Source organism: Dasypus novemcinctus, chromosome 9 (assembly GCF_030445035.2).
Source record: "Dasypus novemcinctus isolate mDasNov1 chromosome 9, mDasNov1.1.hap2, whole genome shotgun sequence".
Classification (NCBI taxonomy): Eukaryota; Metazoa; Chordata; class Mammalia; order Cingulata; family Dasypodidae; genus Dasypus; species Dasypus novemcinctus.
In genome coordinates, this window is record NC_080681.1 from 5,294,499 (window position 1) to 5,301,098 (window position 6,600).

General features: G+C 44.7%; 1 pseudogene; it reads right to left on the minus strand.

The window, feature by feature from the left end:
• Positions 1-767: 767 nt before the first annotated feature.
• LOC101414938 (large ribosomal subunit protein uL10 pseudogene) lies at positions 768-1,993 on the minus strand (annotated as a pseudogene).
• Positions 1,994-6,600: the final 4,607 nt, after the last annotated feature.

The window sequence follows — 6,600 nt, forward strand, 5'->3', positions numbered from 1 at the left end:
ATAAAATTGTTGACATCGGTCACTCTCATTATCATTATGGGTTGACACTTTCTTTTGCTGTCATTTTGGTGGGATCTTAAGAGAGAAGAGATAAATGAATGTGGCCAATCAACCATCGTTAAAAAGAAGTTTATTTTTAAAAATAAATGGTTGTACAAGGCGTGGGACTGTATGACACAGTGAACCATGAGGTGGAAGAGCAGGTGCAACGTGAGGGCATTTGGGGGACATTGAAATTGTCCAGCATGGCATTGCAATGATGGATACAGGCCATTTTACATTTTGTCGAAACCTATAAAACTGTGCAGGGGCAGAGTGTAAACTATAATGTGAACTGTAGTCCATGGTTAGTTAGGAGCAGTGATTCAATATGTGTTCCTCAATTGTAGCAAACATACAACACTAATGAAAGATGTTGTTAATGTGGGAAATTGGGGGTGGGTAGGGCATATGAGATCCCCTATATTTTTTTATGTAACATTCACATAATTTAAAACTCTGTTAAAAATAAAAGAGAAGACCTAAATAAATGAACAGATATACCAGGCTCTTGGATTGAAAGACTCAATATTGCTAAGACACCAATTCTCCCCAAGTCTCCCCAATAATCCCAATCAAAATCCGAGTAGGCTTTTTTTTTTTTTTGGTAAAACTTAACAAGCTGATTTTAAAATTTATGTGGAAATGCAAAGGACTTAGAACAGCCAAAACAATATTGAGAAGATGATAAGGAAGTTGGAAGGCTCACATTGCTGACTTCAAGACTGATTGTAAAGCTGCTGTAACCAAGACAGTGTGCTGCTCATGTCAATGTATACAAATAGATCAAGGGAACCCAATATGAGTTCCGAAATGGGTCCACTATATGCAGTCAATCGATTTTGACAAAAATGCAAAGACAGTACAGTGGTGAAAGGATTTCTTACTTTTTCTTTCTTTCTTTTCTTTTTTCTTTCTTTCTCTCTCTCCCTCCCCTTCCCTTCCTCCTCGGTTGCTCTCTCTCTCCCTGTTTCTTTTTCTCTTTCAAAGGAAGGAAGCATTTATTTCCTCATTTCACAGATAAAGCTAGCCGTGCTGCCTGCTTTCTGGTGACTAGTCAGAGAGCAAACCCCAAATCCCCCTCCGCCCCCTCTGACTCTTCCTCCGCTCGACCTCGGCCGCGGCAGCAGGAGCAGCGGCGGCGGTGGCCACGGGGCAGCAGCCACGAATGCAGATGGATCAGGGAGAAGGCCTTGACCTTTTCAGCCAGTGGGAAGGTGCAACCCGTCTCCACAGTCAAGGCCAGAACACAAGCATGCCCATCGATTCTAGAATGGGGCGCTGATGCAACAGATGGGTAACGGATCCGCAGACAGACGCTGACAGATGTGAGAGCACAGCTTCCCCTGTGACGTCCAGTCCTTCAGGGTTGCGGGTGCTGTCGTTATCAAACACCTGCCGGTGCAAAGCCCACGGGAGAAGGGGAGGCGTTCAGCACGCTCAGCAGGGTGGCGCTGCTGGCACCACTTCGTCTCCAGGCTTACCAGCTGCACGTCCCGCAGGAGCACGGTGGAGATCTCGGGGTGATGCCTGCAGCCTGGAGGAAGGAGAGCTCCTTGGCCCCAGCCCAGTGCACCGTGCCTTTGCCTGGGGCAACGGCACCAGCACCGCCAGCAGCACGTCCCTGAGCTCAGGGAGGTCCTCTCGGTGAGCACAAAGCCCTCATTCCCCTGGACATGAGGCAAGGGCTCCTCCAGGGCCGGGCTGTTCTCCAGATCCTTCAGATGGCCTTGCGCATCACGGTGCTCTTGCCGTCAGCACCACAGCCTTCCCACGGGGGACGTGCTGCACCTCCTCGGAGCCCACGTTGTCTGCTCCCTCCGTGAAGCTCTGTGGATGATCACCCACAAGCCGGATGGCCTTAAGGAAGTAGCCGGACCTCCGGTTACCCTGGCTTCCCTCGGCATCGTGGCAGGTCATCAAGGATTTCCATGCAGGGTTTGAAGACAACGTCAGTCTCTGGTGAGAGCAAGAAAGGATATTTTTTTTAACAAAAAGAAACATAGGAGGAAATCTTTGTGACATTGAGTTAGACAAAGATTTCTTCAATACAACACCAAAGCAGTACAACTGGTAAATTGGCTTCATCAAAATTAAGAATTTCTGCTCTTCAAAGGATACCATTAAAAAAATGGAAAGACAAGCCACACGCTAGGGAAAAAAAATTAGTAATCACGTATCTGATAAAGGTCTGATATCCAGAAATAAAAAGGACTCTCAAACACCAGAAATAAGGGAAGCAGCTGTGGCTCAAGTGATTGAGCTCCCTTCTACCACATGGGAGGCCCCTGGTTTGGTTTCCACCGTCTCCCAAAGAAGACAGTGAGCTGGCACAATGGGCAGGTGTGGCAAGCAGATGCAACAAGAGACACAAGAAGAAAAGAGAAAACATGATGTGATGAGAGACGCAACAAGCAGGGAGCAGAGGTTCCTTATGCCTCCTAAAGAGGACAAGCAAGACAGGAGGCTGACACGATGGGCAGGCACGGCAAGCTGATGCAACAAGCTGATGCAACAAGAAACACAAGAAGAAAAACAAAATGAGACACACCACAAAGCAGGGGGCAGAGGTGACTCAAGCAATTGGGTGCCTTCCTCCCATAGCAGAGGTCGCAGGTTCTTCCCAGAGCCTCCTAAAGAAACAAGAAGATGAACAGACACAGCAAGTGCAAACAATGAGGGGGTGGGGAGAAATAAATAAATTAAATAAATCTTTTTTAAAAATCAGTAATGAGAAAACGAACAATGCCTGTGCAAGAGACCTGAATAGACACTTTACCAGATAGATAGATAGATAGATAGATAGATAGATAGATAGATAGATAGATAGATAGATAGATAGATACATACATACATACATACATACATAGACAGATAACAAATTAACATATGAAAAGATGCTCAACATCATTCTAGTCATCAGAAAAATGCAAATTAAAGCCACAATGAGGTACTATCACATACCTATGAAAATATCTAAAATTAAAAAGACTGACCACACCATGTGTTAGCAAGGAGGAAGAACTGGGACTATTGTATCCTGCTGGTGGGAAGGTGAAGTGGTACAACCACTTTGGAAAAAAGGCATTTTACTAAGAGTTAAATATATACCTGCCATATGATTAAGCCATTCTCCTCCAGGCATTTACCCTAGGGAAAATCCATACAAAGACTTGCACATGAATGATCAAAACAGCTTTTTTGAAATAGCCCAAAACTGAAAATGAGTTGGGTATATTCCTAAACTGGAATGCTCTTCAGTAATTAAAAGGAAGGAACAATTGTGAATTTTCCAGTTCTCCCTATGTTATTGATTCTTAGTTTCATTCCGATGGGTTGTAGAAAATATAAGGTATGACGTTGATATTTTATTTATTGAGAATTGTTTCATGACATAACATGTGGCCTATCCTGGAGAATGATGCCTGTGTACTAGAGAAGAATATTTATTTTTTTGCTGTTAGGTAAACGGTTGTGTATATGACTGTTAGGTCTACTCGGTTTAGAGTATTGTTCAAGTGTTCTATTTCCTTATTGATGTTCTCTCCAGAAATCTTATTTAAAGTGGTGTATTAAAGTCTCCTGGCACTAATATAGAACTGTCTGTTTTTCCCTTCAAATATTTCAGTATTTGCTTCATATATTTTGGGACTCTGCCATTAGGTGCACATATATATCATTGTTTTTTCTTGTTGATTGACCCCTTTATCAGTACAAAAAATGTGACCTTCTTTGTCTCGTCATAACAGCTGTTTATTTAAAGTCTTTTTTCATCTGCCTATCCCATTTAGCTACCCCAGCTCTCTTTTGGTGACTATTCCTTGGCATGGTTTTTCCATCCTTTCACCTCTAACCTACTTGTATCTTTGAGTTTAAGGTGAGTTTCTTATAAGCAGCATATAGTTGGGTCATGCTTTTTTTAAAAAAAAATCCATTTTACTCATCTCTACCTTTTGACTGGAGAGTTTAATCCATTTACATTAAAATAACTCTTAATAATGCAGGACTTTCTTTTGCCATTTGTTATTTGGTCTTTGTAAGATGTTTATCTTTTTGTCTCTCAATCCTTCGGTTAATGCCAGAATACACCTTCTCATTTCTTTCTCTGGATATGTTTTATTTACTTTCTTTGTCATTATCATGGGGCTTAAATTTGACATCTTAAATCTATAACAATCACATTTGATTTGACTACCATCTTAACCTCAATAGCTTACATACTGCTCCTATACCCCACGGTCCCATCCCCACCTTTTTGTTGTACCTGTTACAAATTATATCTTTATGCATATGTGATGGTTAGGCTAACGTGTCAACTCAGCCAAGTAATTGTGCCCAGCTGTTTGGTCAAGCAAGCCCTGGGCTAACTGTAATACAAGGGCATTTATGGACTTTAGTCACCATTGACTCTACTGCAGGGGTAAATCATAGATAGCTGATTACAATTACATCAATCAGGGAGAATGTCATCAGCAATGAGTGACGCTTTATACAATCAGTTGAATGCCTTAAAAGGGGAAGCGATTCCAGCATTGAGAATTTCCCAGCTTATCTTTGTTTTATTTAAAGATTTATTTATTTTTTTATTTCCCCTCCCCCCCCCCCAAGCCCGGTTCTCTGTTCTCTGTGTCTATTTGCTGCATCTTCTTTGTCCGCTTCTGTTGTTGTCAGTGGCCCGGGAATCTGTGTTTCTTTTTGTTGCATCATCTTGCTGTGTGTCAGCTCTCCATGTGTGCGGCGCCATTCCTGGGCAGGCTGCACTTTCTTTCGCACTGGGCGGCTCTCCTTACAGGGTGCACTCCTTGTGCATGGGGCTCCCCTACGTGGGGGACACCCCTGCATGGCATGGCACTCCTTGCGCGCATCAGCACTGCGCATGGGCCAGCCCCACACGGGTCAAGGAGGCCCGGGGTTTGAACCGCGGACCTCCCGTGTGGTAGGCGGACGCCCTAACCACTGGGCCAAATCCGCCGCCTCCCAGCTTATCTTTAGAAAGCCAGTGTCTCCCAGAACTCATCAGGGACCTTCACTGGACTTTCGCTGGAGCCCCTGGTCGCAGCCTCCCTGCGGAACCTGGACTTGTGTATACCCACAGTCATAAGAGAGACTCTTATAAAATCATATACTATTGACAGATATCTCTGATTCTGTTTCCCTAGAGAACTAATATAGTGCTGACTAATATAGCAGTTTATTACCAAACTATAGATTTAGCATTACTTTTTATGCATTGCATTTTAGAAACTGTGAGAACTAAGAGTAGAGTTACATACAACAAATGCAATACAATAGTAGGGCATTTATAATTGCCCACATGGTTACCTTTACCAGAAGTCTTTGCTTCTTTAGGCTGCTCTGCTCCACTGTCCAGTGCCCTTTCCCTTCAGCTAAAGGACTCCCTCTGGCACTGCTTGTAGGGCAGGTCTAGCGGTGAGGAACCCTCTCAGCTTCAGTTTATCTCAGAATGTCTTAAACTCTCCTTCATTTATTTTTTTTCTTTATTTTCTTTTAAATGTTACATTCAAAAAATATGAGGACCCCATATACCCCCCACCCCACCCACGCCACCCCTCCCACATCAACAAACTCTTCCATCATTGTGGCACATCCACAGCACCCAGCGAATACATTCCGGAGCACCGCTGCGGCACATGGACAGGGGTCCACATTGTAGTCCACTCTCCCCCAGTCCACCCAGTGGGCCACGGCAGGACACACAACATCCAGCATCCCTCCCTGCAGCACCACCCAGGACAACTCCAAATCCTGAAAATGTCCCCAAACCATATTTCTTCTTCCCTCTCCCGACCATCAGCAGCCACCGTGGCCACCCTCTCCACATCACTACTACAGTTTCTTCCCTTACTAATCACAATAGTTCCCCAGCAGAACACCAGTAAGTCCACTCTAATCCATACTCTATTCCTCCATCTTGTGGACCTGGGATAGCTATGTCCAGTCCCCCTCTACATCAAGAGGGGTTTAGATTCCACATGGATGATGGATGCAATTCTCCTGCTTGCAGATGTAGGTGCTCTTGGTTCCCTGGTGTGGTGATTGACCTTCTTCACCTCCCTGTCAGCTGGCCAGGGTAAGTCCAAGAAACCAGAGGGTAGGAGCTGCAAGTCTGCTGAGGCTCAGGACCTGGCCATCACATGGACAGTTCAGAGATTCAGGACTCCTGGGTATACACCAACCCAAATGCCAACTACAGGTCTGGTAAAAGTGACAGAAGAGGCATGTGTAGAAAGGTTATATCTGAGTCCAGCTCCACCACACTTGGGAACAAAACTCCAAAGTAGGGCCAACTGACATGGCACTGACCTCCAGAGCCATCTGCCTAGACCATAGAACCTGTGGGTCACTGCAGCCCTCAGGAGAACCAGCACCTGGGTTTCCATCTACCTTGGCTGTCTCTGGGAGCCTGCTGAGGCATGCATAAGCATCACCCCCTGATGACCTCCCGGCTCTTTTTTGGAGACTCATAGCCATATAAACTCACTTGTCCTTTCCATTTCCCCCTTTTTCCCAAGGTCAAAATGCTGTTTTTAACACCTGATA